Here is a 24,611-nt window from a genome sequence, read left to right on the forward strand (position 1 = left end):
AATCTGAGACCCGTTTAAGAGTTTCAGTTGTTCAATATTTGTCTCTCCTTGCTGATTTCTTTCTAGGGGTTATTCAGTTGGATCAAGGGCTTGAGAAAATGCAGCAATATTATGACTTTGGAATGAAAGTTTTCTTTGCCCTGAACTCAAATCTAACATAAAAATGTCACATTTACAAAAACAATAGGTCTAGATTCTCCCTAACTCTTATTTGCCTGGTTACAATTTTTTACGGAAACTACATCCTACTGCTTTTCAGCCAATTCTGCCTCAAGCAAAGGCATTTTATATACTAAACATTTTAGAGGTATAAATTATATTTTCTTTCTGTCTCACTGAGACAATTGCAACCGAGCAGATCTTCTGGAAACAAGGAAAGACTCTATCCTATGCTTCATCCTAGGATCGGGGCAAAAACCAAGACCACCAACTACAGAGAACTGATTAAAACAACAATGATGGAACAGAACTCCTAGAACCATAAAGAAATAGGCTCCATCTTTTGACCTGTGCAAATTCCAAGATCTCTAGCTACAGAGGCAGGATTTTATCATCCACAATGGAGTGGAAAGTTTCCAGACACCACCAAAGGACAAAAGGGAGAGTAAAAGAACATGTATGGAGCCTTTAGTTATTCTCATGACAGTATACTTCAAGAACGAAGAAACCCTGTATCTCTTAGGCCAAGGAAATTCCCTTTCTAATTTTCCAAATATTTACTGTACCTCTGCAAGAGAGAGAGAGAGAGAGAAAGAGAGAGAGAGAAGCACAAATTAACATTTTTTCGGGTTGTTTTTGTTGTTGTTTGTTGCTTTGTTTTCCTGTGGGTTTTCTTTATTTTGTGTGCTTTTTTTTTATTTCAGGACCGTGGTTATTGTGTGGTTGGTGTCTTTATCACTATGGTGCTTTTTGATTTTATTTGTTTTTTTTAATTTTAATTAGTATTGTTACATTTCTTCCTTTTTCCCTTTATTCTCTTAAATTGATATTTCTAGCCTCTAGAAGGACTCCTCCCATTTTTTGCTTGCTTGATTTTTGCCCCATTTTATTTTATTTTATTTTTCTTTCCTTCAAACAGAACCACATAATTTGAACCATCTTTTTCTGCCTCACAAATTGAGGGGGAAATAATGGAGGGTACCAAGACTAGACAGTCATATGTACATTAAGTAGAAATAAAAAATTATCAGACTTAAACACCAAATCCAAAGTTAATGGCAAAAGAATCAACACCCAATCCACAACAGGCGAGACACAGAGGGGACCACTCATACTAGCAACCTGGTGGGTAAAGAGGGAGGATATGGGATGCATGCTAGAAACAGGGGTGCAGGGAAGATAACATTAGTGGTGGGAATGCCCTTGATTCAATGTCACTATGTACCTAAAAATTAGTGTGAAAGATTTATAATCCACTTTGGTCAAATAAAAATTAAAAAGAAAAAAGCGTTAAATTTTTTTTTTTCTGATTAAATAGCTGTGTTTCAGTGGCAGAGTACTTGACTTGCCTGTGTAAGACCCTAAATTCTATTCCAACCTTCACCCTAAACCCACCAAAAAGCAAAGCATTATTTTGTAGGTTAAATATTGACATCTTCATTGGATTAAGAATTTAGATATCTGGAACAGAGCGATGGATAGTGCAGCAGTAAGTTGTTTGCCTTGCACACAGCTGACCTAGGACAGATTCCCCGGTGTCTTATATGGTTCCCCAAGCCAGGAATATATCCTGAGCATCACCAGGTGTGACCCAAAAACAAAACAAAACAAAACAAAACAAACAAACAAACAAAAAAAGAATTTCAGGTATGATTTTGCAGAAGGAAAAGTCAATTCAAAGAGAGAGAAGGAGGAAGCCACTGATGTAAATAACGTACTGTCAGAAGAAACAGGAAGCAACTTAGACACCAGTCATCACATGAGTATTTGCCTTAGAGTATTTGTCATCCTGGTCCCTTCATGGATGAGAATTGCTTGAGATTAAATGAGCTCAGTTTGACATTGCACTTTTAACACTTGTAAGAGACATTGCATGTTCCAGGTAGCTAAATCCAATTCACCAATCCATTTCCTAGAAGTCTAATACTATTCGCAGTCACAGAAACTACTTGCTATCTTCTCAAGTGAATAAAAGTAATTTTCTCCAGTTTAAAAGGGTTAATGGGGTAGTCTACAATTACAAAAGTACTCCTAGTTCTATCTTTAAGATAATCTTCTAAATTATGTTTTTGTTTACTGCAGCTGTAACAAAATTTGGGAGAGAGAGGAAACTCCATGCTGGCTGGAAAAATACTTTGGTCAATGAATACTTGATCCTGGATTTTTGAATAGTGTGGATTCTCGTAGAGAAATCCAACATTGACAGAAAATCAGCAACATCTTCCTTTTTCTCTTTCCCTTCTTCCTTCTATTTTCCTTCTCCCAGTCAGGTATCAGGCTAACTTATTTTTCTTTAGAAATTGTTTTCCATTAATGTGTGATTCCTCTAAAAGAACCAAACATCTTAGCAAGAGACTTTAGACATTTATGAGGATTCTAAATACAGGTAATGTAATAAATATAGAATTATCTGGGATCAGGGGCCAGAGAGGTGGCGCTAGAGGTAAGGCATCTCTGCCTTGCGAGTGCTAGCCTAGGATGAACAGCAGTTTGATCCCCTGGTGTCCCATATGGTACACCCAAATCAGGAGCGATTTCTGAGCACAAAGCAGGAGTAACTCCTGAGTGTTAACAGGTGTACCCCCCCCCCAAAAAAAAAAGAATTATCTGGGACCAGAGCAATAGCACAGCAGGTAGGGCGTTTGCCTTTTATGTGGCTGACCTGAGTTCAATCTCTGGCATCTCATATGGTCCCCTGAGTCTGGCAGGAGTGATTTCTGAGTTCAGAGCCAGCATAACCCTTGAGCACAGTCAGGTATGGCTCCAAAACAAATAAAATTTTATCTTAGGAATTTCTTTAATTATATGCAGAAACTCTCACTTGAGAGGAAAGAGAAAAATATCAAAACAAAAGATACAAGTTGTATATACTTCATGAATTCCCTAGACATTTTTCTATATGAATGCCTTCCAGGTCTTAGCTTTCAGGATGAATGATAGGCTTTCTCTTACATTATGTAGGTAGTAAGAGGGAACTTACTGATATTTACAGTGATGAAAACAAAAGAGCAAACATATAGTCAATTCACAGTTATCTGCTTATAGAGCAATAAGATTTTTCAAGGACAATTTTTAATTCTAGAGAGGTTTATATTAATATAGCCTATCGTTGAGGATTTGTCTGATTAGTAGGTTACTGACCAGGAAATGCTAACTACATTTAATATCAGATTACACAATATATAAACAAAGATAAACTAGCAGAAGAAAGTCAAGTTGTATATAAAGGCAAAAAACATTGTTGCTATATCTTCTAATTATTATCAATTATGCCAGTACATTATAATTGAATAATGCTTTAATGAAACTTTAATATATTCAGAAAACTTTATTTGTATGTCAGAATCAAAGGACATAGGGTTGTTTTCAAATAGGTTGTTGTCAGTGATCTAAACTATAAATGATCCTAGAAAATCTACTCTTCTGTCTTATTAATTTCACAAGTAGTGGGGCAAGGGAAAAGAAGCCAGGAAAGGAAGAAAAAATGTAGAAGGCTTGTAAATACAAGACTGGACTAGAGAGAAGACTAAAATGTTCTACAGTGGAATGTCAGTTATTTAAATTTTTCTTGTTTTTTTACCACTGTGAATAACCAAGAGCAGATCAATAAGAAGGCAGCTTTGAAAAATAGCATATTTTTTAGGTACAAAAGAAATCAAAATGGAGACAAAAGCAACATATGAGCCAAAAAAAATTCAAATATAGAAATTTTGGTGAATAAAAAAATTTTGGGGGTGGTTTTCGGGCTACACCTGTTTGATGCTCAGGGGTACTCCTGGCTAAGAGCTCAGAAATTGCCCCTAGCTTGGGGGGACCATATGGGATGCTGGGGGATTGAACCACGGTCCTTCCTTGGCTAGCGCTTGCAAGGCAGACAGATACCTTACCTCTAGCGCCACCTCGCCGGCTCCAAAAGTTATTTTCTTTGTTTTTTTTTTTGTTTGTTTTTTGTTTTGTTTTTTTTTTTTTTTTGAGTCACACCCGGCAGCACTCAGGGGTTACTCCTGGCTCTGCACTCAGAAATAGCCCCTGGCAGTCTCAGAGGACCATATGGGATGCCGGATTCGAACTGCCATCCTTCTGCACCTAAGGCAAATGCCTTGCCACTGTGCTATCTATCCAGCCCCGAAATTTAATTGACTTTGACTCCGTATTACATTATAGTGGAATAAACAACTTGACACATACAATTAACAATAACTGGTATTCATCGATTTTATACTGTTTGTAGGCTTTTTGATACAGCTCTAATGTTTCTAATCCTGAAACAACTCTCCAACATAAGTATTATCATTACCATTTTATTAAAAAGAAAAAGACTCAAGAATATTCTATGTCGGGCCCAGAGAGATAGCACAGCGAGCATTTACCTTGCAAGCAGCTGACCCAGGACCTAAGGTGGTTGGTTTGAATCCCGGTGCCCCATATGATCCCTGTGCCTGCCAGGAGCTATTTCTGAGCAGATAGCCAGGAGTAACCCCAGAGTGCTTCCGGGTATGACCCATTCCTTTCTTAGTAAGACCACATGTCTAATAGAATTTAGATAGAATTTTGAGTGGAGTAACCCCAGAGTGGAGTAACCCCAGAGTGCTTCCGGGTATGACCCATTCCTTTCTTAGTAAGACCACATATCTAATAGAATTTAGATAGAATTTTGAGTGGAGCAAGAGAAACAGAACCTAAAATTCTGTATCTTTGCATTCTTCACTATCTCCTATAAAGAGCTCAAACAATAATAAACAATTCTATATATTGTTTCTGCATTGTTTAAGGGATTTTTCCTTGTTTTAATGTGATTTTTGCTTCTATAGAAAAACCAGCTGTGGCAACATTGGAGAGAACTGCCCTATAGTATGAATTGTGTCCACAAATATAATGTTTTTTCATAAGTATGGTTACTTCTGTATCACTATAAGTGTCTAGAAAGCCTGAAAATCCCATCTCAGGGGTTTACTGGCAGCAGTTACAGGGGTAAGAACAGTAGGGTCCCACATGGACATTGGGTAGAACTGCTATTCTGATGTGATGGTTTTAATCAGGGCGTCCTGATTCCTGCTAAAGATAGATTTGTCTGGAAGAAACACTTTGTAATCTGTCATTACAAGTGGAAGTGCAAACTCATTAGCTTGAAAAATTGGGGTCATTTGAAACTACTTTGACAGTATAGTAGGAAATGGCAACTGATTAGTAACTTTCAAAAATAAAATGTTTAACCTCTCCCTGGAATTCTCTGTCTCAATAATTTAGAACAAATACACAGTGCTACAGAAGAAACCAACATTATGTTTTTGCTTATAAGAAATTACTATGAATTGTCTGATTAATCTTATGGATTCCTTTATCAGCCTAGGACAGAGGCTACACAAGACTCCCTGAAATGCATATTGAGAAAAGGCAGAAACAGTGCCAACTCACTTGTAAATGGCATTTAAGTTGTTTCTTCCAAACCGAACATACCCTCTTGAAAACTTTAGGAAACTGTCACATAGAAAGGGAAAAAGGGATGGTCACTTAAGTTTCCCCAAATGGTCACCAAATTTTGGGCAATGTATGTCTATCTGATGGTTTTTCAAGAAACAATGAAGTTGCTTTATTAAAAATACAATTAGAAAAAAAGAAAAAAATCAAGATTCTATAATTCTCAAAATGTATTAATAGTGGGCCAGTGACAGTGCATTGGATAAAAAACAATTGCTCTCTATGCAGCTAAATCAGATTGGATTCCTGGCACACTTAGGGTACTCTGAGCTCCGTCCACCAGGAGGGATCCTTGAGTGCGCCAGCTGTTTTAGTCCTAATCAGCTCTGCCTCTTCAGGTGTGGCCACAATACAAAATAACTTTATAATTTTTAGCTACTTTCTAGTTGCTTTTGCTCAATTTTCAGTAAACAAAAGAGCATTTTCTCTATTTCTTGAAGACAAAGGATTTACTGCATTTCCTCCTGTCCAGCTCTGGTTGCACAAAATCTTCCTAGTGACCTTGGGTGAAGCACTTAACCTACTTACATTGTAGTGTGCCCAACTGTGAAATATGAAAGATAATGACAACAACAATAATAAGGCTCAGCACCTACATACCTCAATGAAGTGCCTTATGAATTAATCATAATGGACTTTGAAATGAATTTAGGTCGTAGAAACATTTTTAACAGTAAATTCCTACACTAATGTAACAAATATGATCTTTTACATGGTAAAGTGTAGGCAAGTTAAGTGTGGAGACAATGATTTATGTAGCAGAAAGAAAAGATAGGACATTAAAGAAAATATCTTCATTAATTTCTATTGCTATTTTCCTTCAAGAGGAATGTAAAAAAAAGGCAATGTTTTGAAAAAATTACTTCCAGTTTAGCAAAAATGCTGAAAGTATCCCAAGTAAAATAGCCTTGTAGAGGTTCACTGTTGAGCTCGGGAAGAGGTCTGTGATGAATGGTGAAGGGATTCTCCCTTTCATCCCAGTAATTGCTTCTCTTCCCAATCCTCCTCTTACTTAACACCACTGCCATAGCCTCTTCACTCCCTCTTCAATATTTCCTGGATTTTCCTCTTATCAATGAGGTGATTTTTGAAGGCAAGCCTTTTAGATAAAGTCCGCTTTTATGATTCAATCATATGAAGTAAAGCCTACTTACCAAAGGAAGCTTAAGCTTAATTATTTCTGATTAGATAATATAATGCATTGCTTATGGTAGTGAGGTTTGCATAAATGCATGGCCCCCCATTAGCATGCTGGAGTCTAACAGGCAAATATAATGTCAGGGTCAGGGTCAGGGATCCCATTTCCTAAAGTACTATACCCTCTAAGCAACTGGTACACAGTGAATGCTGCTGCTAAGTAGAATCTAAGTAGTCCTTAGATGTTATCAGAGGATAGCTCATAAAGAAAGTACCCAATACCCACTACTTTGACTAGCATGTAATTTGTAGATCTCATGTCAGATTCAAATCTTATTCATTATGAATTTGGAAGATGTAGACAAAAGACCCCATAGTGAAACCTGTTCAGTCTACATTATTCCCATGTCTTCCTCTTCTTTTAGTTTATTTTTATATTGTCTCACATATTTCTGTACAATGTCATGAAAAGACCACCACCTATTCCTTCTTAAAAAAGAAAAAAATTCAGTTCTGATAAGTTCTTTGTGTTTTGTGACATCTCGTCAATTGGTTGATTTTTTCATCTCATCAAGAGGTGATAATCATGTTGTAACTAATGTACATAAGTCATTTAGTCCTGGTCTGGCAGTTTCTTCTGTTTTATTTTATTTTATTTTATTTTTATTTATTTATTTTTTGGTTTTTGGGCCACACCCGTTTGACACTCAGGGGTCACTCTTGGCTATGCGCTCAGAAATCACTTCTGGCTTGGGGGGGGCATATGGGACGCTGGGGGATCGAACCGCGGTCCGTCCTACACTAGCGCTTGCAAGGCAGATACCTTACCTCTAGCGCCACCTTCATGGCCCAATCCTTTTTTATTTTTTCCCTTTTGTTTTATAGATTTTATAGATTAAGAAATTGATAGGGCACAATCTGAAAATCAGGCTGTCCATTTTAGAGAACTTACAAAATCATAGAATGAGTTCATTTACTTGCTATTCCCAAGCAGAAGTAGTCCACTTTATTTCTATAAACTGGTATTTTGTCAAAACGGTTGAACTTGATGATCTCTCAGTTACCTTATTTTCTTAATAAATATCTTGAATGATGATCACATAACTTTTGATACTTGTGTTTATTTAAAGACAAGCTTGGGGCCGGCGAGGTGCGTTAGAGGTGAGGTGTCTGCCTTGCAAGCGCTAGCCAAGGAAGGACCGTGGTTGATCCCCCAGCGCCCCATGTGGTTCCCCCATGCCAGGGGCAATTTCTGAGCGCTTAGCCAGGAGTAACCCCTAAGCATCAAACATGTGTGGCCTGAAAAAAAAAACAAAAGAAGAAGAAGAAGAAGAAGAAGAAGACAAGTTATGGGAGAAATGAAGGCATCTAAATATGTTTGGGATGGAGAATTCTGATTTAATTAAATTACTTGTTTGGTTTTGGAACTATAACTGAGGACATTAAAAGAGTAATCCTGGCTCTGCACTCAGGAACTACTTCTGGCAGTACTGAAGTGATCATATGAGATGCCATGGAACAAACCCAGGTAGGCCACATACAAGCCAAGTGCCTTACCCTCTGTACTATCACTTTGGCTCCTAATTTTAAATTTCTATGTAATTTTACAAAGTTAGAATGAAATATAGACTTATATTTTGAGACTCATAACATACAGTTCAAAAAATAAAAGTAAACTTGATTTAAATTCATATACAAACTATTGGTTTTTTTTTCTTTTGGGGGGAACACCCAGCAATGCTTAGGGGTTACATCTGGCTCTACACTCAGAAATTACTCCTGGCAGGTTCAAAGAACCATATGGGATGCCAACTCAGCAGCATTCAAAGAAAATGCCCTTTGCACTGTGCTATCATTTTGGCCCCAAACTTTATAAAAATGTGAAACCCTGAAGAAAATAAATAAGAAATGACAAATTATAGAAATACATAGAATAATGGAATAAAGAAGATCACAGGAACATTCACTTTTTCTTTCTATATATTTATTGTGTACAATGTTAATCCAAAATATGCAAGACTAATTTGGAAATTTATATTCTTTTTTAAAGTAAGAGAATCGTTTTGCTGAAACTATTTAAGAAAATGTGAGGGAAGAGAAAGAGATGTCCTCGAGAGAGGATAAAGGCTTCTCTAAGTGGAAATAAGCAAGGAAAAAAAAAACATAAAGACAAGCAAGTGAAATATGTATTCAAGAGAAAGCAAGGGCTTAATGAGCAAGCCTAGATATTTCTTAAATTCCATACAGAGATAACAGAGGAATCAGACAAGTGAAAGCCAAGATAAGAATAATTCCATAACAATTTGATTGGGAATAAAAGTAATGCAGACAAAAATCATACTTCCCAATCAGGAGCATGAATGTTTTTCCAACAGTGAGTTATTTCTTAGCTCTATCAAACTGTATGGTATTCCATCTTTACACTATACTAAAGGGAAATCATACTGTTTTGTTGGGGTGTTTAGAGAAAGAATATAGGAACTTCAAGTCAGCAGTCACTAGTGCTAGAATTACAACTACATCTGTGGCCGTGTAATTAGCTGTAAAGTTAAACATCTGCCAAAAATTTGCAACTATAATATGTGAGCTGATAACACCAACAATTAAAACAATAATACCACAAAGCCTCAAGGAAGCTTTAATTATTCATTTAATTTAGAAAGAGAAGCTGAAGAGCACAGCTGTTAAAGATACAGCTTTGCCTAACTTATTCCAATTTATTTGGTTTTTAGAAATGTTTCAATTGGTACTGTTATTCTCTTTTGTATTTAATGAGTCCCGAATTTTCTGGAAATTCTAAAAAAAGATCAGTGCTAAATCCCAGCTCTTCCCATTACATCAGGCTTGTGAACTCTTTAAAATGGGCATCAATTCAAACTTCAATAGAATAAAGGCCACACTGATATTTAATGTACTCAAATAGTGAATTAAAATCAATATAACTGCTTTATGCCTCAAGTTAGTGAACAAAACTTTGGAGTCTTTATAAGGTGTTGTGTTTAAACTGCTCAAAGCCTTTACTGTCTAGAAGAGGAAAAAGAGGTTGACCAAGAAATAAAATACAATCTCTTAGGCAGGTATTGCAAATGTTGAGCCATAAGAAGGAGAAAAGGGATCATTTGTGATTGGGGATCAAAAAAGGGGGAAGGACACAGCAAAGAGGATTTTAAGTGATTTTCTAATCTGTGTAAGGATGGAGAGAGAATGGCTTTTCTGACAGCTGGGTTAGTTAGCATCAATATGAACTCAAATGAGTGTGTTTCTAGGAAGCTTGGGAGATAAAGAATAGTTTTTTGTTAGAAAAACTCTGAAAAAAAGTAGAAGATAGTTACAAAGTTTCTGCCCAAAATTGTTGATTTTATTTGGAGGCCAAGATTTAAGTCCACAAACTTGTTATATAAATCAAGAGCCTACAAGTTGGACCTGAGAATAGCACATCAGGGAGAAATTTTGCCTTACATATGGCAGACTTGGGTTCAATCCCCAACATCCCATATAGTCCTCTGAGCACCACTAGGAGTGATTTTTGAGAGCAGAGCCCTCAGTACCGGTGGGTGTGACTCAAACAAACAAACAAACAAACAAGAACCTACAAATTGTTCTTTAAAGATTAGCTGATGAGTATGGGCAGGATCAATAAAGAGGGAAATACCCGGAAACTACTATTTAGAGTTGGGCTAAAATAAAAGTCTAGTAAGTTCACAGAACAGTGATAGTGAAAAAGAAAATGAAGAAGATATATTTCTTGGAGCTGGGTCAAGAGTGATGAAACTACTCTATATCTGCACTGTCCTGTGTGGCAGCCACCAGTCACACTCGGACACTAAGCATTTGACATGTGGTTAGTATGGCAGAGAAACTGAGTTTTAATCTCTATTACATTGTGATTAATCTCTTAATTTTAATAGTTACATGTGTTAAGTGACTATTGTTTTGTAAAGTACTTTCAAGAGGAAAGATGTCTAAGAAATAAAGAGAAACAGTATAATTTATTTGTAAATACCAGAAGGTTGATATCTGCATTACCTTTTGGTCTCCCCCTCCACCCCAGCAATATATTTTGTCATGAGTAAATTTCCTATTCAAGTTTATTGTATTGCAGTCTTCCAGAGAAGTCTTCCCCCAAATAGGAGATAACACCTTTTTTTGTTTTGTTTTGTTTTTGAATCAAACCCGACAACGCTCAGGGCTCTACGCTGAGAAATCGCTCCTGGAAGGCTCAGGGGACCATAAGAGATGCTGGGATTCGAACCACCATCCTTCTACATGCAAGGCAAATGCCCTACCTCCGTGCCAAACACCATTAACTGAGGGGCACAAAATTTTGCGGGGGGCAAGCAGAAGTAGCCTCAACTACAATTGGGACTTAGTTATTGTCTATTTTCTTAAAGTATATTTATAGTGGAACATTGAGGGTTTTTTTCCCTGAAAATTAGAAGAGTATCAAGTTTGACAAACTCTTCTCTAAAGGGAAGGGATTAATATCCATTCATCTTTTCATTTTCTAGCTCCTATCTTTAGTACTGTCCTGAGCACTATACAAAGCAACAGTGTTGAATGAATAAATGAATCATTTACATATTATATATATTACATAGATAATAAAGTCAATCACCTTTAAGCCAAATCTCTAATCTATATGTGGAGTAAGAAATCTAGGAAGCATATAGAAAAATATTAGTTGAGTGCTGTTCTTACTGAGAAACTGGAGAGTAACAATACTTGCTTCTACTCCCAATGTTTCCAGATACTAAAAGTTTTATTAGACATAAGTTCTTGTTACAAATACAAGAATTGTGGTGGTGAGGACCACGGGGTGTTCTGAGACTATCACCAAATGTCCTCAGGGAAGATGTTACAACCATGTCTTGGTGACATCCAAGAATAGCTAGTTTAACTTGTTTAGGACACCATATAACAAGTATCATCCTCTTCCTATCTTAAAAAAAGGTGAGCACACCTAAGCAAATAGAAATTTAATGACAAGTTTGGACACACATTTTCTTCGCTTTCTGGAAAGGGCATAAGGACATTATGACCTGCTAAAATGCTTAGACAAAGTCATTGAATACTAATTTCATCTGCTTCCTGTAAGAAATAAAAATGATTATATTACCACATCAGACTCCCAGGTCCCTTGTAGATGATTTTGCCAATGATTCAGCACCATTTCAATAGATTTGGAAGATAATATTTATTGTTAGAAATGTCTACAAAGCTAATTCAACTGCTCATATACAAAGGCAAAAGCACAACTAAGACTATGACTGTTCATGGAAAGTAGTGACTTAATGCTAAATAATGTTGCTCATAAGTAAAGTTCCCTGCTAAGCAGCTCACATTTATCAGCATTCATTTCCCCATTTTACAGATGAAAAAATTACAACTAAGATTTTGTTAATATTCACATCACACATTTGAATTGGGGTAGGGAGTAATGGAAGTGCAGAAAGAATAAGTAAGTGCCTGAGATCCCTTACTTGAGGATGGTCAGAAGTGGGATTTATCCCAGCCTGTCTGATTCCAGACCATCCCTTCATTGCATCTCATTCACTTTCAGCTTCACTGTGTCATGAATCTGCTCTGAACAATATTTATATAATCAGGGGCTGGAGCAATGGTGCAGTGGTAGGGCATTTGCTTTGTATGCAGCTGATCCAGGACAGACAGTGGTTTGATCCTCCAGCGTCCCATATGGTCCCCCAAGCCAGGAGCAATTTCTGAGCACATAGCCAGGAGTAACCCCTGTATTTATAATCAGAATGAATTTCAGAAACAAATTAGGTTTTTCTAGCTAATGTAAACAATTATCCCAGTTACATAAAAGTAGAAGAAAGATAATACAAAAGAACCCCTTTGGATGCTACCACTCACAAAATCATGATTGACTGTAATAATTAATTTGAGTTAGATTCTATAGTACAGGGGCCAAAGTGATAGCACAGCAGTAGAGCATTTGTCTTGCATGCAGCCGACTTGGGACCTATCTGGGTTCAATCCGTGGCATCCCATATTGTCCCCTGAGCCTGCCAGGAAAGATTTGGTGTGTTCCAACCACCCAAAAATGTATAGAGTTCTCCAATCATTTATTGAATTATTAAAACATTTAAGACATGAAAATTATGCACATTTTAGATACAAGAACTGATGAGATCAGTGTGTGCTAATAAATGGAACAACAAAACCATATTTCTTTTCAATAATCATATTAGGATTCTTTTAATAAATCTTTAGTCATTTTAAATCTAATAATAATAGATAATTTATTATAATACCGACCTAAAACATTATAGATCATTTAACATTGTTCAATACTTCTGGCTATCAGACTAATATTTACAGTTTTTCTACTAAGTGCCGGCACTACACATAGGCTACAAATGTGAGATACTTGGTTTTAACAAAAGAATTACTTTGGTATCTTACCCAGGACTATCCTGTAAATTAGGATTAGAGACAGTCATGCTGGTGGATAAAGAGTAAGAATGGTTGAACCCAAGTAAATTGGTATTTAAGTCCTGGCTCAATGGCTCACTAGTGAGGTGACTTGAGAGTCATTTTGACTTTTTTGAACTCCCTTTTCTTTCCTAAGAACAGCATCTCAGGGCAATAAATAAGTTAATAAGATAAAGTGACTAGAATATTGTAGACATGTAATTAACAGACACTCTTTTGAAAGGATTGATTAAGAGAAAAGGATGAACATTTAACCCCATCTATCTACTGACTTCTCAATGAGACCCATCTTCTGAAATGTAACCAAACTTAAAAAAGGGCCAGTTTTTCAAAGTCCAGCACTCCAGAAATAGTGCATGCAGTGCTCCCCAGTGTAGGGAAGGATCAGGTGTCTGCATATCCATGAATAGAATTTCTCCTGTACTAAACAGAATGGCTGCCTCACTAGTGAAAAGATGTAGTATAGGGTGTGCAGCTTAATGAGTGGTTAGACTAAAACAGGAACCATAGGGAAGAAGCACTCTGTAATTAGTGAGAAGCTAATTAGAGTTTGTTTAAGAAAAAAATTTGCCCTGCTGGCCACCACTGAAATCCAGGGGTCATCACTGTCATAGGCATTTTCAATGGGTGGCCTGGTGTGAAACATGGCTATGTGCAGGCCTACAGGCTGCAGGTGGCTTCAAGGGAACTTCTATGCTCCCTAAAATTCCAATATTGTCCAATCCAAAATGCAGAAATCCATTCTATTAACTATAAAATGTGGAGCCAGAAAAATAAAACTGGACTATTAAACTTCAGAAGGGAGTATGGATTTAGCGATAGATCACTTTGCTTTTCATCTTGAGCAAGTAAACCTACTTTCCAAATCTATGAACAGGCTTCAAGCCAAACCCCCACTTACTGTGGTCTCTGAAAGAGACAACCAGGGCAGGATGTCAAACTTTATGGTAATGCTAAGTAAAGTGAGGTAGAAAATTGGGTGATCACTAAACCACAAGGGTTTTAGTTACTGGAATTGTATGCAGACTCTTGGAGAAGCAAGGTCAAGGTGAGAAAGATCAGAAGGAGTCGATTTTATTCATGATACTGGGCTTGGCTTTTACTACATTTGTTTTGACTGAGGGAAAACAGCAGAGAATACTACTATTTATAGAATTCCTACTAGATATATGCCCAGTACAAAATTGATTTTTCCTATGGATGCACTCATGCTAAAGAAACAAATCTCTTAGAAAAGCTAAGAGTGCATTTTCAAAATGGCATTTTACTTCTCTCATACAAGAAAGTGTTCTCTTTCTATTTGTCACAGCCATGGGAAAAATTAGCTCTGGACTAATAAATTTTTAATGTTTAGGTAGGAGTCAATTATTGACATAACTTCCTGCTTTGCTTTTATATTTAATCTTCAGATATTATGATAGCAATCCCAAAAATGGGGGGAGAAGGGGAAATAGGAGGAAGCACACAGAAGTTTAACTTGTTTTATTTTCTCCAGTCTCTTTGTAGTGTTCAGACTGCCAGAAATGATGGTAATAACATTATCTGATTTGATTTGAGTGGCAATCTTTTCAGTTTAATAACTGTGATGTCAGCTTCTCTGTCATGTTGCCAAGCTTAATTCCCACTTCTACCACGATTAATACCCTAATGAAGACACTGTCAGATTTTAGTGCTGGAGTACACTTGTAAAGCTTCACTTTGCTTAGCTACAATTGAAGCATATACAAAGAGCAAAGACAAAGCAACCCACCTAGTGTTAAATGACTAAAATATACCAAAGATTTCTATTTTAGTCTAAAATTCTATTATTTTAAATTCTATTTAAGAATCTATTTCTATTTTAGTCTAAAACTTTTTTGGTTCTTTTGGAGGTTATGATTTTTTTTTACGTTTTAGTAGCATTCTGTTTTCTAAGCTGTTTGGAGTGACTCTTCCCAATCCACTCTATGAAAAGTAAACATAGTCTGGCTCTTACCAAAAAAAAAAAAAAAAAAAAAAAAAAAATTGCAGAACAAAACAACTTTCCCAAGATCAGGATTATCCAAAATCCACTTCAATTAAGCTAACAGAAGTTCAAAATGTGCTACTATTGAGTGTTTTAAATGTGTTTTACACATATTTCAGAAACCTGTAGAACGAGGGTTCTTTGAACTTTTTGAGCTAGCAAGTCATATCAACACTTTTCTCCTTAGATTAATTAATTGCATATATAAAGCTCTTTTAAATTTTATGCTAACATATTTTAAAGTTTTTATAAAATAGAAAGCCCTACCCATGTGAAATGCACTAAGAGTAAAGAGAATTAAGTAATTTCAAATAGGAAAATTTGAATAGGCCTGTGAAATTTATTTCAAAGATTAAAATGGGAGAAAATCAGTACAGACTAAAATTCTGGGTAACTAAGAGTATGGAGCTGCACTTTGGAATTCCAGAACACAACCAAGCTCTCAACACTTATAACTGCATTGAAAATGGACATACAACCCTGAGATAACAAAAGAAAAGGTGCCTCAATGTACCGCCTCTCTGTGCTAAGAAGGCAGACTATGGAGAGTGATATCTAAAGTTAACAGCTCTTTCCAGGGATTAAGAGTCTCTCAGAGCACCCACAGCAATAACATATGTAGTGTGATTTGTCAGGCATTGTCATTTCTCAATGACTATTTTTTTTTTCCTCTTCTTGTGGTGTTGGAGATTGAATCCAGAAAGGTGACCCGTGCAAATCTGTAATCTACCACTAAGTCCTCTCCCTAGCCCTTTCATATTTCTGAACATTACTAGACTACTGAGTCACCAATTCAACTCTTACCTAACCTTTAGACATGATACAAGCAGTTTCTCCTTGTCCTGTTACAAAATATAGTGATTATTTCTTTAAAGTGATCATCAGTGGCCCACAGAGTTTTTGTGAAAGTAACTTCAAGCTGGACCTGCCACAGCCTTTACCAGAAAAAAGCATGATCTCCTTGCTAATCTTCTTTGATCCCTCCTCACTTCCATATCTCTGGGGACTGAACTACAACCCACACTATGGCACCCCTCCCCAAACTGTGTGGTGGAAACACCTCCACCCTTAAGGTGTGGTTTCACTGACTCCCCTCCTTCCCTTCCTCAGCAACAGGGCCTAAAGCTGATTTGCGTATAAGAACCTAAAGCTTCACAGAACAACTTTGCCTAGATTTTTGGGATTAGAAGTGGCAGCTTCCAGCTGCCAGTTTATTCTCACATGAAGATCACATTTTTGAGAAAGCAGTTGACATGGAACTGACAAGAAGATCCATAGGAATTGATTTAGGGAGCCCCTGGATCCAACAGACCTGAAGCCAGGAGATGCTTGAATCTCAGAGATTAACCCCCCAAAATATTGAAAGCTTCTTGTACATTTATTTTTTTTCCTTATGTGTTCGTTTGTTTAATTCTCTGTGACCCAACTATAAATGGATTGAGATCAAAAGTAGCAATCCAATTGGTATTATATATTCCCAAACTTGCCCCAGATCCAGAGCTTGTTTTTCAAGGACATGATCTATGTGCAAGTTTGAGGATCCCACTTTGAGAACCAGTGCTCCAGAAGCAAGACCCATTTTCTCTTCACTCACTTTTTGAGCAGAGAATTCTCTTTAAGGTTGAGATCTAGAACTATATGTCAAGCATTCTATGTTCATGATAAATCATCATTTTAGGCAATTTAGCTCAAAGCTCTGCAGATGCAATCTGCAGTCACCCAGGAAGCATCCAGATGAGCCATGTTGCTAGGGGACCTAAATGGGGCTTATTTTGTGCTTGTGCTTATCTTCCACTTCCTAATTGTAGCATGAAGCAAGAGTGGTTCACATTTTTGTCCAAGACAAGCATTAAGAGTGAAAGCTCATTATGTTCAGCACATAGTATGTGCACAATAAATTCCATTATTGCTGAAATTGTTATTACTGCTAATAACAAGAAGCTGATGGTCTTTGAAATCTTGGTACAGGATTCTTTTAACTCAGCTGCAATATCTCAAATGTGAATATGCTTTTCATTATAGTGCCAGCCTCTACTCTCATTCTTTCTCTTTTCATTTTATTACTTTGTTCTATGATGATGTTTAAAATTATCTTTCTTTGAGTAGATCAGTATTTTTTCCTTCCATCACAGAATGTATTTTTCCTTCAGTTTAATTTGATTTAAAAAAACACTACTTTGAGAAACTGTGCATTAAAACAAATTAGACAATGATTCTGAAATAGCCCAGTTTCCCCCTCACCCAACAATTATGAAAGGTTTTCTTATAAAATACATGGGAGCTTTCCATGGGCTCTATCTGAGGAAATTCCAGTCCTTTTACTACTACTGTGAAGGATCATTATTTGTGGCATTTCAAAAAATACAAGGAAAGCAAGATTAATTGTTTTTTGCTCTCTTTCATTTATCCAGAATGAGTGGAGGGCAAAACCTTGATCTCAGTGTGGTCACAGCAATTTTGAAGAGGCATCAACCATGTATTTCAAAGCTTGACAAGGGGCTGGCCCAAAATGAGCCAGGGTAGAGAAGCATCATGCTAAGGAAAATAGGAGCCAAAAGTCAAGCAATTAACAATGTTTTTCATGCTTCACTATAATTAGCTAGATCAAAGGGGACCTGGGCTAACAGATTGCACCACCCCACAGGACTCTCCAAGAACAGTTAGCAAACTGCCCTGCAGGCCTTCTGTAGGACTAATTGTTCACAGGCAGAACTTGTTTTCCTATAAATCACTCCCTTGTGAATCTTTTACCAGTTATTCCCATTCTCAAGTGTTGCAAGTGAGAATATTCACAGGACTTACAGGCTCCTGCTTCTGAAGTGTTAACTGCAGTTGCAAGACCTCTGCTCATGAACACTTCAAAAATATCCTGTCAGGGAGCCACTGTTTGCAGGTGGTGTGACTTAACCATTGCTAGGAAGTTACAGGAACTGAACCCCTACCTTTCAAAAAAAAATCAGTGATTTGAGAATTCCTGTGAGCTTCAAAGAATCACCAGAGTTGCTAAATTAAAAAAAAAAAAAACAACAACAAAAATAAAACACTAATTTAGTGAATCAAGCCAGAAAATAGGATGATTAAAAAAGCCCCAAGTGATTCTCCTTTACAGTGAAGTTTAGTAAAGCAGTTGCAAAATTTAACAGACCATGCATGAAACTTTTTGTTTGATTCCAACATATCAGAAATGGAAGTTTCATTTCATGGGAGTTTTACAGATTCCACGATCTTTTCAGTTTCTTCTGGTGTTTTCTTCTAGCCTCAGAGTAACACAAGCTCATTTCTATCACAGTACATAAATAAACCAGTCCTCTCCCCAGAACACAGTGCTTCCCAATTTGACTCAGCACAGGAGGCAGAATCTTTACAAAGTACTATCAGACCTGCATGATCTGGCCACTCCCCACTCTTTGCTTTTAAAAATCATCTCATCTCATTGATTCTCCAGACAAATGGCTTCTTCCCAGAAACACTCTAGGGACTTAAATGTTGTGTCTTTGCTTTGCGATTCTCTCTTCCATAGAACACTCTCCCTTCAGATAGACACATTGCTAACTCCTTCATCACCTGAAAATATATGCTTGAACAGAAGCTCGAAGGCCAATCCTGCTCATTCTATTCAAACAGAAACCATCTTTCACTCCCATAGATTCTAATCCCTTTTACATCTGCCACCTCTTTTTGTTTGGTTGCTCCATTTTTTTTAACCATACACCATGATATATACACCAAATATATATATATATATTGTACACCAAATATATATCACCCATCCATCCATAAATACATTCTTATATAAATTATATGACTAGATACCGTTAATTTACCATACTTGATTTATTGGCTATCTTCTAAGACTAAGCACCAGAAGGTGAGATAACTTTGTCTACTGATGTATATACCAAGATCCTAGACAGTATCTGGTTTGTTTTAGGTGCTCAATAATACATTAAATTAATGAAAAAATAAAACCAAGTTTCAGACAATAGTATTTAACTTTACTTTGTCAATGTACTCTGATAATAGATATACACTACTGTGGCATTTTATTAAAGTGTTGTCTGTAACTCACTACTCATTTAACAAGTTTGAAAAGCTCTGAAATAATTAAAATTCTTTAGATTATTTGCCAATAACTTGCTGGCTTTTTATTCAAGGTAATCATTTCTTCCAGTGTGTCTTTTGACCAGTCAAACATTGAGAGCTTCTTCTACAGTTCCTTGAAGAAGTTAGTAACTAAATGATGGTAGATCATGTACAAATAAGAAAGATAGGGGCCGGGCGGTGGCGCTGGAGGTAAGGTGCCTGCTTTGCCTGCACTAGCCTAGGAGAGGGACCGCGGTTCGATCCCCTGGCGTCCCATATGGTCCCCCAAGCCAGGAGCGACTTCTGAGCGCATAGCCAGGAGTAACCCCTGAGCGTCACCGGGTGTGGCCCAAAAACCAAAAAAAAAAAAAAAAAAAAAAAAAAAGAAAGATAATAAAAAAGGATAAAATTAGAAATCTTAGTCTGTGATTCCTAGGGTACAATGCTGACTCTGCTCTGAGGATATACAGCAAAGTTGTAAGAAACCTGTGAGTGAACAGTGAATCATTGACTCCTAGGAGACATGCTAATGTGTCAAAATGATAGTAGTTTTGTTACAGAGGGAAATATTGTTTTAAAACATAGTAACAAGCTAAGTAATTTTTTTCTATTCAAAACTGTTCAATAGAAAGGATGGGTTTCATTTCAGATGTGAAATTTAGATGAGCAAAATAAGTAGACCCAAATATATCACTAATGACCTACTCATAGTTACATATTATAGACTTTTAAATTCTGTTTATTTTGAATTGTTTTATGTCTCAGAATTTATTCAGTAAGCATTTACCCAATGTATCAGCTTTCTCATGCTGCCATAACAAAGTACAACAAAATACATGACTAAAAAAAAATTATTGCTGTTGTTGTTTTTAGATACTATAGACTCAACTTTGAAATCAAGGTGCTAGCAGATTTGGTTTGTCCAAAGTTCTCTCACATCAGTTCCTAAAGGCCCTCTCCCCAAGATTTTCCTCTTGCAAATATCTGCCTTCCACTTCCTAAAAGAAGAGCAGACACATTAGAAAAGAGCACATCATGATAAATATTATTTTCTATTAGTAATATAACAATGTTCTAAGATAAGGAGAATTCAAAATATGGACCTGGGGGAAACACAACTAAGTCCTGATGCCCATATTCCTAATTACAAAACTTAAATTATGGTCAAAAATAAACATAGTCTTTGACTTCTCTGTTGTAAAACATGCAAACAAAAACTAAGAAAAAACCCTATAATATTTCATATTCAATTTATAAGCTCTATAAATGAAAAAACCAATATAATAATTTAGTTTTATTTAAATTAATTATATATAAAATTTCTGGTTACTTTCATCAACTAAGGTGAACAAAAGAATCTTTTCCCCTTAATGTTCATGCTTTTTTCCAAGATGCTTATCTTGGGTTAATTTACTCAGACATACCTTTTTTGTTGCCTTTTTGTCTCTAAACTTTCTTCTCTGGGCTTTTGTACAAAAAAAAAAAGAGAGATTATCTCAGAAAAATTAGTCAGTCAACCCAGAAAAACATGAGACTTAAGCAAATGGCTTACATCCAATCATGTATAGATATTATCAACATCAAAACATGCTAGGAATCGCTGCCATTTCCAGATCTTAGAAAGTGGAATTTGTGGTTTCCAAATTGTACAAAAGACTGGCACATTCCTGTATGTAAACAATTGTGCAAGGTCCTAGTTACTGAGAAATTACTAAAAGAAAAATTTTACTTAGTAAGTGAAAGATAGAAATATATAAGTAGAAATAAGAACACTGTACATAAAGACATGAGGACACATAAACAGCAGAGTTTAGTAGATTCTCAAGTCTTCCCCATCCCCCAAAATATTCCTAAATTCAGAGCTTCCAATAAGACCTAAAGTGAAGAGGCTGATGTTGGCTAAAAGAACTACTACTGGGGGATAAATAGTCCCTTCCATTGAATATATAAAAACTAAAACTGAAGTCCAATGAAAGATTCTTGTGCCAAGTAGAAGAGAGTTATTCTATCTTCCTTCTAAAACTAAGCCTCTTCCTCTGAGTCTATGCCCTCTTCAGGTTTTTAATCAGTGAATGACAGTATATACATCTATGCATTACTAAAACTATATTGTCATAGTGGTCCTCAAACTATGGCCCATGGGCCACATATTGTATTTGTATCTGTTTTGTTTCTTCATTGCAAAATAAGATATATGCAGTGTGCATAAGAATTTGTTCATAAGTTTTGTTTTTACTATAGTCAGACCCTCCAATGGTCTGAGGGACAGTGAACTGGCCCCCTGTTTAAAAAGTTTGAGGACCCCTGGTACATAAAATATGATCACTTATTCAATGATGCATTTATTTACTACCACAAAGGAATTATTCATGATTTCCCCCAACCTCATGAAGTCATTGGAAAAGATATGTATGCCTATCCTCTACCATTCAACTCAGAGGAAAACCTATATTCAAAATTGACCACCATGTCCTGCAAACAACCAAGAGATCCATCTCTTTGACATTCTACACTCCAGTCTTCTACACTATCTTCATCACATATAACTTTCTAAGGAACATTGTGATGGTTTCCAGTATTCAGCTCTGGCTTGACTCATGAGTCTCATGCAGGGGCCATGCTAATCTTCTCTGTATCATTCCAATTTTAGTATATGTGCTGCCGAAGCAAGCATAACTCACGAGTCCTTATATGTGACCAAGAGGACAATTAACCATAGTGATTAGGGAAACTGAAAGGAAATTAGTGAAAATGAAAGGAGTCTTTCATTTGATTTCTCTAATCACTATGTTATATATATATATATATATATATATATATATATGAGAATTTGTTACTCCTTCTCATAGTTTGCCAAATTTTTAATGAAGGGTGAGGATCCTAATGCTCACTAGTGAACAGTATGACTAATGACTGTAAGAAGACCTCAGGAGTATGAGAATGGCAGTGGGAACAAGGTGGGAAGAGAGTAAACATCTATCAGAGTTAAGCTCCGTCTGATTTCACACACTGCTGAGCAGTAGAAACTCAAATCACCTAATTTTCTACCCAGTCAAGCTAGGATGATAATCTACAAGAGAAACAGTTCACAACCACCATTTATTTTATTTTATTTTATTTTATTTTATTTTATTTTATTTTATTTTATTTTATTTTATTTTTCGCTTGTCACCCTTACATTAATAAAGGCTACCACTGTTCAGCAGCTTAATCAACAAAGCTCCATCATTCTGTCAGCTCCCAGAGAAGAAGGAAGTGGACGGAAAAAAGCCAGGGTTGGGGGCAGGTGGCTGGCTGGCAGAGGAGAAGGAGTTAGGATAGAGCTGAGAGAGGTGTGGAAATTAATGTGAGATCACACATATAGACTGAAGCTGAGGCAGCCATGTAATTATAAAGCTAGCTTTTCTTTCACTTGACAGCCTAAGAAAAGGAGGTGAAAAGAAGCTTTTAAATGAAACATGACATTCCTTTATTAAAGTCTGATTTCATGTTTAAATAGCTTACTTACTGCTCTGCATATACTTCCACATTCTGGACTACCTAAGGAGGTGATGTTTAATGGAAAAAGAAACTGCAATTATTTTTGAATAGCCTATGCAGGGTTTTAAACAAACATTTTCTTTATTAATATTTTTATTTTATAAAAGCTGGCTATTTTTGGCACACATAGTTTGCCACCTTTTGGTAAACATAAATGTTTACCAAAGGAAGATCCTTACCAAGGAAAGATTCATAGAATGCCTTTTGTTTAAAAGTAACATGATGTATGTGAGTGATACATTAAGAATGTATTGCTAGTTTCTGCTTCAGTTCTCCTCTACTGGGGGTTTCCTCTACAGACTGCACGTTCTTACAGGCAGAAGTGGTCCACATTAAATTGTGGGCATAGCAGGCTGGAACCTTGTAAACATTATACAGAAGGCCACTGTACTGCACTTAATGTTGAATGAAGTTTTCTTTTCCACCTGAATAGCAAAAAGATAAACATTTCTACTCCTCTCATCCTCATATTCACTTTAACATCCTTTTCACCCACAATGAGTTCAGATATTTCTCTCAGAGAAGATGGGAAATACTCCAAATTGCAGTTATTTGCACTGAATTGATAAATAATAGCATAGTTTTCATAATAACACCTAATATTTTGAACACTTTGAATAATGCAAAAACTTACATATATTATCTATGCATATGATAGATGTTATTAAATTCTTTTTTTTTTTTTTCTTTTGCTTTTTGGGCTACATCCTTTGCCACTCAGGGGTTACTCCTGGCTATTCACTCAGAAATCACTCCTGGCTTGAGGGACCATATGGGATGCCCAGGGATCAAACTGTCCTAGGTCAGTTCATGCAAGGCAAATGCCTTACTGCTTGTGCCACAGTTCCGACCCCTACTAAGTTCATTTTATAAAACAAAAATAAAAACTAAGGTTTATACAATTTATCCATAAATAATTGGCAAGTATTTATTGGCAAGTAATTGACAGATTAAAGATCCAAATCCAGTCTCTGACTTTGAATCCAAACTTTTCCCTCCCTCCCTCCATGTATCTTCTTTATTTTTAATTACATTGTTTTCTTATATAGCACTTTGAGTGTTTTCAAAAAATTTGGATACAGATCCTTGATGTGTTCTTCAAATACTACTTCCAGTATTTTTCAATTCAGAGGGCTCCCAGTGTTTAATAAAATCAAATGTTTTTAACTTTGACACATTTAGATTTAACCTTATTTTTCCTTACAGAGTATGATTTTCACATTTTACCTACAAAATCTTAGTCTAACACAAAGTCTTTTATAATAATAATTTCAGATATTACATATAATCTGAATACAATATAGTACATATGAATTGCAGTATGGGTCAAAGATACTTTTTGCATATGTGTATTTTTATTTGATTATATTTATTTTCTTATCTATCTTTGGCCATTTATTGGTTTTTAATGTTCTCTTTATTTTAAGGTTGGTATCTTTTCTTTAAGAACACCAAGATGACATGAAAGAGGGATTTTAAATATAATGATGGAAAATGCCACTTCCAAGGCAATATTAAAGTAACTGAGAGATTATAAGATATAAAATAAATTGGCAACAACTGACTACCAGGGACCCTAGTGAATAGCTGAATTCTACTTAGCTAGCATCTGTTGGTGATTACTGACATTTTGACAATAGTGTTATGAAGAACAGAAAATACATATTGTTCTGGAATCCCAGACAATATTTTAAAAACTAAGTAAAGAGCCTATCATCCATAAAAGGCCAAGATGAGTTTATCAAATTATACA

At 36.1% G+C, this 24,611-nt stretch overlaps 1 protein-coding gene and 1 pseudogene across 1 annotated transcript in view; both read right to left on the reverse strand.

Moving 5' to 3' along the window:
- Positions 1 to 24,611, reverse strand: part of LHFPL6 (LHFPL tetraspan subfamily member 6) — a 291,971-nt gene that overhangs the window by 153,083 nt on the left and 114,277 nt on the right. The window lies entirely within an intron of this gene.
- On the reverse strand, positions 21,922 to 21,992 carry LOC126017175 (uncharacterized; annotated as a pseudogene).

Source organism: Suncus etruscus, chromosome 8, assembly GCF_024139225.1.
Source record: "Suncus etruscus isolate mSunEtr1 chromosome 8, mSunEtr1.pri.cur, whole genome shotgun sequence".
Lineage (NCBI taxonomy): Eukaryota > Metazoa > Chordata > Mammalia > Eulipotyphla > Soricidae > Suncus > Suncus etruscus.